The sequence below is a fragment of the Oxyura jamaicensis genome, chromosome 2 (assembly GCF_011077185.1).
Source record: "Oxyura jamaicensis isolate SHBP4307 breed ruddy duck chromosome 2, BPBGC_Ojam_1.0, whole genome shotgun sequence".
Lineage (NCBI taxonomy): Eukaryota > Metazoa > Chordata > Aves > Anseriformes > Anatidae > Oxyura > Oxyura jamaicensis.
The window spans coordinates 148,001,296-148,013,500 of NC_048894.1; positions in this window are offsets into that span (position 1 = coordinate 148,001,296).

Sequence of the window (12,205 nt, forward strand, 5' to 3'; positions counted from 1 at the left end):
CTGCTCCCAGCGCCCCCCTGCCTCCTTCTTTCCCCCAGCTGCCATTGCTGAGCATCCCCGTGGTGTGGGATGTCCCTTTGGTCATTTGGGGCCACCTGTCCTGGCTGTGTCCCCTCCAGCTGCTGGGGCACCCCCAGCCCCTCGCTGGCAGGGCAGTACGAGCAGCTGGGAAGTCCTTGGCTGTGGGTGAGTGCTGCTCTGTAACATCTGGAACTTGTGTGTTATCAGCATTACTCTCATCCTAAATACAAAGCACAGAATCATACAAACCTCTATGAAGAAAATTAACTCTCTCCCAGCCAAAAACATGACACTGTCCATGCAAAAGCTCTGTAAGGGGGAATAAGAGATAAATTTTTGTATAATGTTCACCGTTATCATTGACTAAAGGTTTATTCCCTCCCACACCGTTGGACCACCTTTAGTTGATTTGATCTCTCCCTCCTGTTCCACTCATTCTGTCCTGAAGTGTGATCATCATCTTTAGCTGTATGACAGAGATGGATGAAATCTATGATCTAGCATCTTTCAGACTCATACTTTCATATGTGCTCCAGGCTATATGAGGGAGCTCTCTCCATCTTCACCCAGTATCCTTATGCTCCAAGCACAGTTCCTGCTTGTCCTTTCACTTGTAACTGATGCATGTGATGCTGCAGAAACAACTGTGGCCGTAGTGTTTCACACTCATTTGATGATTGTATTGAGCAAAGAGGAATCCCATATTTTTTGCATCTAATGGGACAAAATACTCCCTTCCTGCTGAGGAAGGCTAAGAGGAACACAATGATAAAGAACTACTGAGCATTTGTGCATATCTATTCTTTGATACACACCTGTTTGCTGGAGATGTGGCCACAGACTTCTGATATTTTATGTTTTGGCACTGGAGCACTTTTCATGGACCTTCCCTCTAAGGCCCCATTCATAAATCGCTTATGGAGTGAATAAGCCATGGGGATGCTTTAATAAATGGTTCCTCACATAAAGTTTTATTCCCCAATAATAATTAGCTTATTAGTAAATCCCTAATGGCATTACTAAGGAGGTCATTATCATTATCCCTGTTTTATATCTGTAGAAACTGAATCAGAGAAAAGGAAAGTCACCTGCTAGGTAAGATTTGTGGATAAAGACTCCTGAGTGAAGGCAAATGCTGTATTCAGTAGGACAAACAGAAGACACATATTAGGTACTTGTAATAAATGGTTAATCAACTGCTGTAAACATAATGTACAGTAATATTTTCTTGCAAAATGTTTAAAACCACCTAGAATACAGCTACTTGTGGCTATGATTGGATGTCAAAATTTAATAGCACCAAATGTTCATAGAGACAGTCTTAATATGCACATAGCAAATTGCTGCAGTGTTCATCTGAATCTGCTTAGCTTGTGTACCATCAAAATTTGTTCCATGATCTCCCAAATTGTTAAAAAGAAATTGGCATGCCATTTAATTTTTATTTTTTTTCTCAAACATGTAATTTTAATTCATATTATTCCAGATCATTTTGAAAACCTAGTACACTTGATTATTTTCTTTTAACAATCCATCACTGGCCACAGAAAAATCTGCTGCTGTCTCAATATTCAGGACAACAAAATGAAAAGTAGATGTAGACCAAAATAGATATCATGAAGGCTACTGCAGTGATTGTGTCATGCAGCGCTGTATGCAATACAGTGAAGGGCTTCTGTGTGCCTTTGGGCAGCAATTGCAGTGAATTTCTAGGATCTATGGATTCCCATTCAAATAAACAATGTTACCATGCCCGACCTTATATCGGGGACCTAAATACTTAGAGAAGGGAGAAGTTTTGACAGACAGTGCTTTATGTCAGTATTTCATAATGATGCTTAGACTGAAGCTCCTCTAATCAGCTCATGGCTCTGGGAATTGCACTATTTTAAAGACAGCACAGCAGAAAGAATATAAATTCAGTACATTAACAAATAGCTCCTCAATTCTCAGTGTAAAGAATGTTGGGAAAAATAGATGTTTAGCCATGGATCTATAACATCTAATGTGCTAGACACGGGGTCGGCCAAGCCAGTCAAGAAGCAAACTAAGAAAGGAGCATGTGAGACCATCATCTGGTCTTACCTGTCCTGGGACCCAGAGCCTGAAACAGTCTTAAGCTAAGTTCATGCGTTTGGGAGACTTAAAACACTTCTGCCCCCACTTTGCCTGCTGACCTAGTGGTTATAGCATGCACGTAGGAGGCAGGATGTGAAGGTTGTGTGTCCTTCCCACCCAGCTCTGTGGCTTCTGCAGCCTATGAAGAAGCCAGGCTGAAAAAGCCAGGGTGGGATCTGGTCTGAGAGCAGTGGAGTGACTGAAGGTGCCCTCATCACCAGGTCACAACATGGCCTGGAATTCACTGCTGCAGCAGAAAGACAAGTGCAGAGAGGACAGCCTCCATAGCAGCCTGCACCAAAGCTCCCATCAGATTCTGGAGCTCTCCTTGTTCCCCCTAGATTCTTATTTTTCAGGTTATAGATTTTTTTATTTTTTTTTCTTTCAATCCAGGCTGCCTAATGAGGAATGTGTAAAGAGTTGTGGGGGCAGTGTAGATTCCTCAGTCTGTCCCTTGCCAGCTGAATATGCAGAAAATCTCACACACGATCCGTGCAGCTCAGGGGATCTGGTTAGAGTAGGGTTCTGTGTATGAAATGGGCATAGTTAATGCCTGCAAAGTAGCTTAAAACATCTAAGGACAACACAGACTTGAAGCCTCCGGGTCTAGAGTGCTACAAAAACCTGCAGGACTCCCAAGGGGAATTTTGCCCCCCCTTGGTGAAAAGACTGTTTGTAAATTGATGCCTCCCAGGTGAATTTTTGCCTGTGTGACTAACTGACCACCCCCTGAAACACTGAACAAAGTGCAAGGCAAATACCAGCACTGCGAGTGTGACATGAAGACTTTGACATGCTGGTAAGGAAGCCACACATCCCCATAATTACTTAAAATTCCAAGCCTGGCAATGAGGTGCTGAGGGTTAATTAGGCTCATAAGCTGGGGGAGCAGGGAGACCTTTGGGAGAACCTTGCAGACAAGCATCAAAGCATGTGATCTCATTTGAATTTTCCTATTAGGTGTCCCACAGAGATCTCAAAAGCGTCCCACTATCACCGCCTGAAACTTTGTTTAGGTTGCATGTTTGCAAACACGAGGCATCTCGATTAGGTTGTGCAGCTGCTGCATATGCTTTACACCGTCAAGCCTGTGATTATTTATGACAAGCAAATAGATCCTCCCCCTCCTTTTGTTTGTTAGCACTAATGATAAAAATACACCGAGACTCTCTCCTCCTGTCTCCTACAACAATCTCCTATTCATCAGCAGGTTTTGGTGCTGCTGGTTTGAGCTGAAGAGGTTGAGATTGGCACTGCAGGACACATGACTCTTCTTGTGTGAGGAATTGTAATCTCTGGAAAGGTTATGACAGGAACCTGACCTGTGTCTCTGTGCAATCTGCAGCTCCTGTTGATTGCAGGGGGCTTTTTCCCAAGTCCTTGGTGTTTTCCTTATGCCCATAACTCAATGTATTGGTTTTATCCTCCCTCACCAGTTTTTCATCCCAAGTCACAGCTACATGGCCAGCACAGCACATTTCTGTCCTGCAGCCCTCTGGTTAGGCTAGGGAAGATTTTCCCAGATACACTGAGACCAAAGGGCAGCTACCAGCCTTCACTAGGCTTTGCTGAAGAGTGGAGGAAACACAACAGGATAGGGCCATGACCTGGGAACTGTCACCAGTCCACCTCCTGACCTCCCTCTGTCCCTTTTCCACTGCTGGCTGTAACAGAAACTGCATTCAGGGCAGCAGCTCTGGGGGAGCATAAGGGGTGGGGGGCTATTCCTTGGTGCTGTGCCCAGCTACAGCATATGTTGCAATAAAAGGGTAAGGAAAATCCCACCTGAGCATCCCAACCCTTCCTGCCCCCAACCTCCACCTGCCTCTGCATATTAAAGAAAGCCTCACTTGCAAAGGGAGCAGATCCCGAGTGTCAAGATGGGAGCAAATAACAACCTTTACATCCACATAGGCACAAGTCATGTTTGGAATAACTCACTGTGAGGCTTACAGTGAATGTGATTATTTCCACGGTCCCCGTTTCTTGTGACGATGGCATCAAGAAATTTACCTTCTGCCTTTCGGGCACCACTGTGATCCTACGTACCAACCTTCCCCATGGGCTGCAGGCGGCCCCTGTGGAGCAACAACATCACACTCACCGCACTGCTGTACTTCCATTACACGTCTGTAAGCGAAATCAAACCTGGGGGATTTCTTCCTAGCGCTCCAGCCTTGCAGCCACACCGCAGAATACAAATGCCGGGCTGCCGCACGCACTTGGCGCTCGGCTCGCCACCCCAGGGACCATCAGCAGGCTGCAAGCTTTGAAGGGCTTGAGGCTCGTTAACACCAGGCTTTAAATAACCGGGGTGCTGCGTGTCCCTGTGGTGTGTATTTATGTGTGTGAGCGCGTTTGGTTTGACAACGAGAGTGAAAGAGCGCTTGTTCCTTTGCTTCTCATGTAGCAGCCGTATGGAAAAGCATCAAGGAGGGAACAGGAAAGAGCTTTGTGTTGTTTGGGGTTTGCTTTATATTGGTTTGGTTTTGTTGTTGTTTGTTTAGTTGTTCTTTCTTTTCCCTTTCCTTGGAGATTTTGGACTGATTAAAAAGCTATTTTTGCTAGAAAAACAAGAAGAAAAAAATCCGGCTATACATGGCAGGGATAAAAGCGTGCTTGACTCCTCCAATGAGTACAATAGCATTTTATATCTTTGCTGCTTGGCCCAATATTGTATCACAGGCATCACCAGCGTTGTGTTTCCCAGCATGCCCTAGCATCCCATCAAACGCTCTTTCGCTGTAGCAGAAAGTCCAAGAAAAGGCTTACTCCCTCGAGGATCAAGAAGAAAGCAACAGTGAAGAAAGGTACAGTAGCTATTAATATTAATGTTAAAGGAAGAAGGGGGAGAGAGGACACGGGAGCAGTGAAAAAAAATGACTACTTATGGCTTTGATGTGTTCATTTCCACAGGACCGGTGGCAGCTCGGAGAATATGGAAAGCAGATAAAGAGGAAAATGAGGAGGTGGAGGTGAGCAGAAGGCAGCTCAGAAAAATTGCACAAGCTGTGGGGAATTTTTGCATCTAGCCACTCGCACACCGCAAAGGGAGCTACTCTGCCATCTGCATCTCCTCTGAAAAAAAAAAAAAAAAAAGAAAGGAAGGGTGAAGAGGGACAGAATGGAGACAAAAAAGGAAATCCACCTGTCGTGCCTCTTGTTTTGGCTGTGGTAGGATGGATCCATGCTGAATGCCTGCTGTGGGAGGGGAAGCCAACGGAGGTATTGTTGTGTCTGAGGAGGCACTGCGTGTGAGTACTCTGCATGGCTCTGTCCTACTGACACACTGGGAAGAGGAGGGAGGAACTATTTTAATCTCGTTGAGGCTGCTGAAGAGTAAAAATGGAAGTAATTAAAGGCCTGCTCTAGTCTCACTTAAATCCCTTAATCTTCAGGCCAGAGTTATTTTTGTTACATTGCTTTAATGGCGTTGCATTGATGTTTAAACTGGGTTGGATTTTCTTTTTTATTATTTTTTATTTTTTTAACATGAACTTAGGAAATGAGCCAGCACTTTCTGTGGTAGTGCACTCACTTTGCTGAAATCTTGCCTGCAAAAGGTTGTTCGGGTCCCAGAAGGAATTTTGTTAAATACCAGCATTTGGGCAGCTGGGTTAGAATCATAAAATGATAAAATGGCTCAGGTTGGAAGGGACCTTAAAGATCAGCCAGTTCCACGGGCAGGGACACCTCCCACCAGACCAGGTTGCCCAAAGCCCCATCCAGCCTGGCCTTGAACACTACCAGGGATGGGCCATCCACAGCTGCTCTGGGCAACCTGGTCCAGTGCCTCATCACGCTCAAAGTAAAGAATTTCTTCCTAACTATTATCTAATTATCTAACCTAACTCTACCCTCTTGTTTAAAGCTGTCCTTAAACCCTTGCCCTATCACTACACTCCCTGGTGAAGAATCTCTCCCCGTCTTTCTTATAGGGCCCCTTTTATGTATTTGAAGGCCACAATCAAGCCTCCCCAGAGCCTTATGCAGTGGAAAAGGCAGGACTGAGTCCCAGTGGGAAGTGGCTCAAAGCTAGACTGGAAATACGGTGACTCCTGCACCTTAGCTAAGGTTGTTGCTTGATGCATAAAACCGTAGAGTCTTATTGTCCACTGTGTTGTCACAAGGAAATATATATACATATATTTGGTGGTTAAGAGCAAGAATAAAATCCAGAACAAGACCAGGGGAGGTTTGCAGTGAGAGGACCACTGTTCACTGTCCAGCTCACCCTTGGTGAAGGATGTCTGTGGCTATAAGCAGTGACAGGAGCTGCTTTCTCCTTGTGCCACATTAATCCCCAGTGAAGCACTCCCCACTGTGGGACATCTTTTAACCTTTCTGCTGTCAGGTTCACCCATGTGGCTGCTGCAGGCTTTCAGGATGTCACAGGAGGTCTGATCCCAAGTCTGCTGAGCCTGTCTGCATCTCCTCAGTTGGCTCCTGCATGATGCAGGACTTGGTCCATGTCTGCATCCTTGTGTTGCCTCCTGACAATGCAGGGTGTTGTCAGGAAGAGATGATGGGCTCTGCTGCAGCACAGGTATCTGTCCTGGACCTCACCACAGATCCTGCAGGGCAGTCGATATAAACAGCAAAGAACACTTTTTTTTTTTTTTTTTTTTTTTAAGAGCAAAATCAATCTAACCTCCTGTGTTAGAACTCACACAGCTTTTTAAGAACTATCCATTCTTATAAGCAGAGGCAGAAAGTCCTCTGCTGCCGAAGGCAAAGAGGACCCTCAAGCCAGTGTCCCTTGGCTCTGAGTGGTCCCATAAAGCAGAGTGCAGCATGGGCGGATTGTCATGGGAAGGCCCCTTGCTCCATGGCAAGTCACAGAGAGCATCACATCCCAGCAGAAACTGGCAGCCTGCCCCAGTCCTCTCAATTCTTTCAATTCAGAAAAAAACAAACAAACAAACAAACAAACAAAAACATACAGTTACTCCAAGGAAGGAAAGGATGGAATTAACCAAACCAATGAGAGGTATTGACTCTCTTCCCTATCTAGTGACGGGGAAAAAGCATTCCTCTATCTTCCCAGAAACAAGGAATGAGGATGGGAGAGGGCTCAGACCTTGGAGTAGTGGCTCAGGTCAACACAGAAGGAACTATTTGGGCAAAGTGAGGCATGAAGAGAGGGAAGAGAATTTTCTGGTGTGTGTGGGGTAGAAATCAGGTCAGGTACTTTGAACCCTGGCCTTTTTTCACCTGTAAGTGGCATTAACTGGTTATCGTCATTTTCAGTGGCTGAATAAATGATACATATTTTAGATCTTTGATCATTTCAGTTACTCTCACCGAATTTTCTGCACTTCCTCTTAGAAAACTGTTTTTTTCAATGGGACATTGGAAAACAGCTGAGCTCCTCCGGCACTGAGCAGAAGAGAATTACAGGCAATGTGTCTTATGGGCAATTCTCCCCTTGATTTGTCTCAGCTGGGGAGTGGATTATACTACATCTCAAGACCCCTTCTGAACCTATTTTCTATGATTTTTACAATTTCTCTAACTCCTCCAGGGAAACCAATTACGATCCTGTAAGCACACCAGACTTGTCTCCTTACTATAGCTTCTCTGCGTGTGTCTCACACCTCCATAGGTGTGTCAGACATAAACGACCTTGCTCTTTTCCTGCAGCTGTAGCCTACCACCCCTATCCAATTTATCTTCACAAACACTTGGCTGGCAAATGATGCTGAGTTCCCCTGGCTGGTCATGTTCAGATTCTCTCCAGTCCCTGGGTGCAGCTTGAGGGCCGGGGATCAGCGTGGCACGGCACAATGAACATGCATGGAGGTGGCAGTTTTGCTTGGCGGTGCCCCAAGGCTGGCAGTAGCAGCAGAAGGGCGAGCTGGGCTATTTGCTGGCTCTCAGCAGTTGCTTGTTCCGGCGAATTAAAGCTGATTATTCCCCACCTTGGCTCATGGAGCTACTCATCCATTCTCCCAAGCATGGGTATTTACAGCAAGCTAAGCAAGGGTTTGAAGAAAGAGGGCAGCAGGGGCACTTGTGCTAGTCTGGGGAACTGCTGGAGTCAGTTCTTTACTAACGAGCAGTTAGTGTCACTTACCCACTGATGAGGGCACATAAAGTACCCCCTGAGGGCTGCTTGCTTGCAAAGGCTTGCCTTTTCCATAGGATGAGACTCAGCAAGATATTTAACCTAAAGCAGGTGAGTAATTGTATGCCTGTATGCTGGGATGAACGATGGAGGCACATGCTCACTTTCCTGATTCAGAGTTATAGCTACCTTTGAGGCCCTCCTTTAAAATTTGACTCTGTCTACATTCAGCTGCACAGCTGGTACAAAGTGTCTGTTTTTCAGTACTTTGCATTAGCAGCATTGCTTCTGTCCTGCCACTGAAAAAGTAAGACACAATACACGCTCATCTCTCTTTTGTAAAAAGTCATTTTAGATCCCTGAATGTGCAAACGCCAGCACCTCATTGCCATCAAAAAGCAATTAACATAACTGATGAGTGACAGGAAATCAAAATACAGTCAGATCTAACAGCCTCAGAGTCAGGGATGTAAATTATACAGTCGCACGCTTTTTTGTAAGATGACTCAGTTTGTTCTCTTTCCATTGTAATCAGAAGTGAATTATGATCTTGAAAGGTTCTATCTCTCCCAGATAACTGAAAAAGCTAATTAAAAACAAAAGCCATAGATGTAATCATTGCTTAATGCTGTAAGTATAACATGACCTAATGCTATTATGAGTTCTGAACAAATTTCAATTAGAACTCCAGCTGGTAAACAGATAAATGTGATAACGGTATTTTAATATTACATAATCACTTGTTAGTAAAAGTCATTTTTATTTCAGCCATTCATACATATCAAAAATGGTTTTAGATTTATATATGTTTTTCAGCACAATTGGAGGACAAAAGATGTTTGAATTAGTAACATTTGAGAAGATCCTCTTCAAGGGTATGTTTCTTTTTATTATTATTATTTTTGATGCAATCACCATCACCTTGTAGCTTGATAGTGCTTTACACATTATGAGATCAGAAAAGTAATTCAAACTCATACTTTCAGTTGCACTGGGAGGAATCACTTCCAGGTAACAATGGCCTTTTGTTGACCAAAGTACTTTTTTATTTATTGTCTCATTGAGCTTTAGCGAAGATGGGTTGTCATGACCCATGACAGGGAGTCAGTGGGATTTCTGGCAGAGCAGGAGTTCAGAGCATGTGGAGAAACTGGGGATGGAGCAGGGTATGTATTGATATGGGTCTTAAGAGAGCACAACATAAGTCCAGAAGGATCCCTGTGGAAAATAAGGGTTGCTTGTCGTTACAGTGCTGGCGTGGTTTTGGACAGCCAGGACCAGCTGCCCATTCTGCCAAATTTCCATCAAAAAGCAAATAACACTCTTGAATTACTTATGCTTCAGATTCCCCCACCCCACTCCCCCAGAATGTACCTGGACAGGGGCTTGAAGTGAGACATGAGGGAACCACAGCCAAACTGCTGCCGAGGGGTGAAACTAGCAGCTCTGGAAGGATGTTCTCTGTATCCCACCAGGTTGGCATCATGCTGCTCTGCTGCAGCAGGTGCTCTGGCCCAGCATTTTATTACAAGACAGGTGTAGGGGAGCTGGCAGGTAGGATGATGACAGCTTATTCAGCTCATCAGCATACAATTCCTCTCTCTTGCCATTTAAAACACAGATAAAATGAACTCCAGTAATGGAGAAGCATACTGGCCTGAGAGCACCGAGGGAGGAAATCTGCTCCAACACGAAGAAAGCAAGGGAAGGTGCAATGTGGGGCTCTCCCTGCTGTGCCATTAACCAGCCTTCACCTTGTCCTCAAGGGACCATCTGTAATGGGCAGAGCACTCAGCATCCACTGCCTGGTCTCTGTGCAGAGGGGACTGATCTGCCACTCTGATGAAGATGATGTGCCTGATGTGGACACCTACATTTAATTTGACTTCATTTGCATGCAGCAGTTCTCCCGAGTTCAGAGTTATTTGATGGCAGAGACAACAGAAGCTGTCACTACCCTGAAATAAAATTTTTGCTATCCCTCAGTGACATGTTTTTTTCCTTTCCCCTTCAATTATCCATTTTAAATATTTATTACATACCCTGTAGTGTTACTTTTACTCTGGAAAGAGCAAGGGTTAAGCTTCTGTTTTTTAAACAAGAGAAAACTGCATTGAAATAAATCTTTTTTTTTTTTTTTTTTTTTTTTTTTTTTTTTTCAGCAACAATAACACACACAAAAGAAAGAAATCCAATATGAAAACATACTATTCCTAGTTAAAAGGGCAATCACTCTTGGGACTGAAAGCTCTCCTGACTCTGCTGTGGCTTCTCCATTATTTACTCATATCACAGTAGCATCTAGAGATTTGAAATAAAAGATTGCATGTGCTAAGCCCTGTAAGAAGCAGTAAGCTCTTGCTCTCTACATAGGGAACAGAACAGTCCTGCAAGCAGAATATCATCCTCTCCATATGAGATGCAAAGGCATAGAGAGCCAAAATGTCTGGGTTACAGAGAAGGTGGCAGATGAAGCCTGTTGTAAGGTCAGGACTGAAACTGCTCTCAGACCATTTCTGTAGCTGTGAGTTCATCCTTCCTCCTGGAAGTGTATGTGAACCTCCCAAGACCTAGGTTATCAGTTCATTCTCTTTATGTCAACTTTCTCCCCTTCTATTCCTAATATTAGCTACACATGGCAGATATCTGGGCTTCAGCTCTGTTTTGTGGATAACCAGTCAATACTGTCCATAATACCTTGGGCATGACTCATCTGACCTAAATGTAGATATCCACTTTAAAATAAAATGACTGTTGCCTTACGGCTGTATTGACCAGATCCCCAGCCACTGTAACAGGAGCCCAGCCAACAGAGACAACCTAATTTAAAGAGATGAATCACACCACATTCAAGTCTGTGCACAGTAATGTCTTTGCAAAGGCTGTTGTTGTTACACTGGTGTGTATGCCTCGTACGATTTAGGAAGTTGGGCAGCTATAGTGCTGTGATCCTGGCTGGTTACAGGGGTCTGAATGGACCGTCATGAAGATAGTTAACAGGAGACACCTAAATTTTGCCAGAACCAGCACACTCTTTGGCAAATTGGGAAGTCATCCTTTAGGCTGCTGCAGTCTGAGTCACTGAAATCTTATTTTCCTTCTGTGTAGTATACAGGTATTTTTAATTGTCTGCACCTGAAAATAGGTTTGGCCGTCTTTGAGCGTGTCCTAGCAAAGCAGGCTCTGTAGACAAACAGAAGTAACTCAACACAGCCCAAGGACAAATGGCAAATGGAGGATATTCATCATGTTGGTCGTCTGGCCTGTCTGTGCCAAACTTGTCCAATTCCAAGGGAAAAGATCCACCTCTGCTGAATGGCTCTGGTGTTTTGAAAGCCTGAAGGTAACTGATGCAATGAGTCGTGCATGTTTCCACAGGTACCTAATGGACAAATGTTTCCTCTCAGACAAAGTGAAGTAGCCCAATGGCTGAAACCATGAGAGCTGGATCTGGTCTTTGGCACTGCCCGGAGCACAGGACTGGCAAGTGCCATCCACGGAGCTCTCAGCCAGCCAGGCAGCTCCAGCACAGCTGTCCCAGTAGTAATCTGAACAGACTCCCACAACAGTCTCCTTCTTCAGCTCTGGATTTAGTTCTTCTTTTACCTATCCTCATTTTATTTCCCTGGTGAAGCCTACTGAGGTTCATTCATGTGAATCATGTCACATGTTCCTGGAGGCAGGTCATTTTTCAAGCCCTCTTGTCCACTTTGCTCTCTGCACAACACTTAAATACCTTTCCATATCTGGTCTCACATATCAGGTAAAAGGCCTTCCAGGCCAGGCTGGACAGGGCTTTGGGCAACCTGGTCTAGTGGAAAGTGTCCCTGACTATGGCAGGGGGGTTGGACTGGATGATCTTTAACGTCTTTTCATTTTCAGCTCAAACCATTCTGTGATTCTGTGAAATAAAACCAATGGGTCCCTACTACAGAAACTCTCCTCATCCAGCCCTTACAGTTTTATTTACTGTCACCACCCCAACCAATTTCCTGTTTT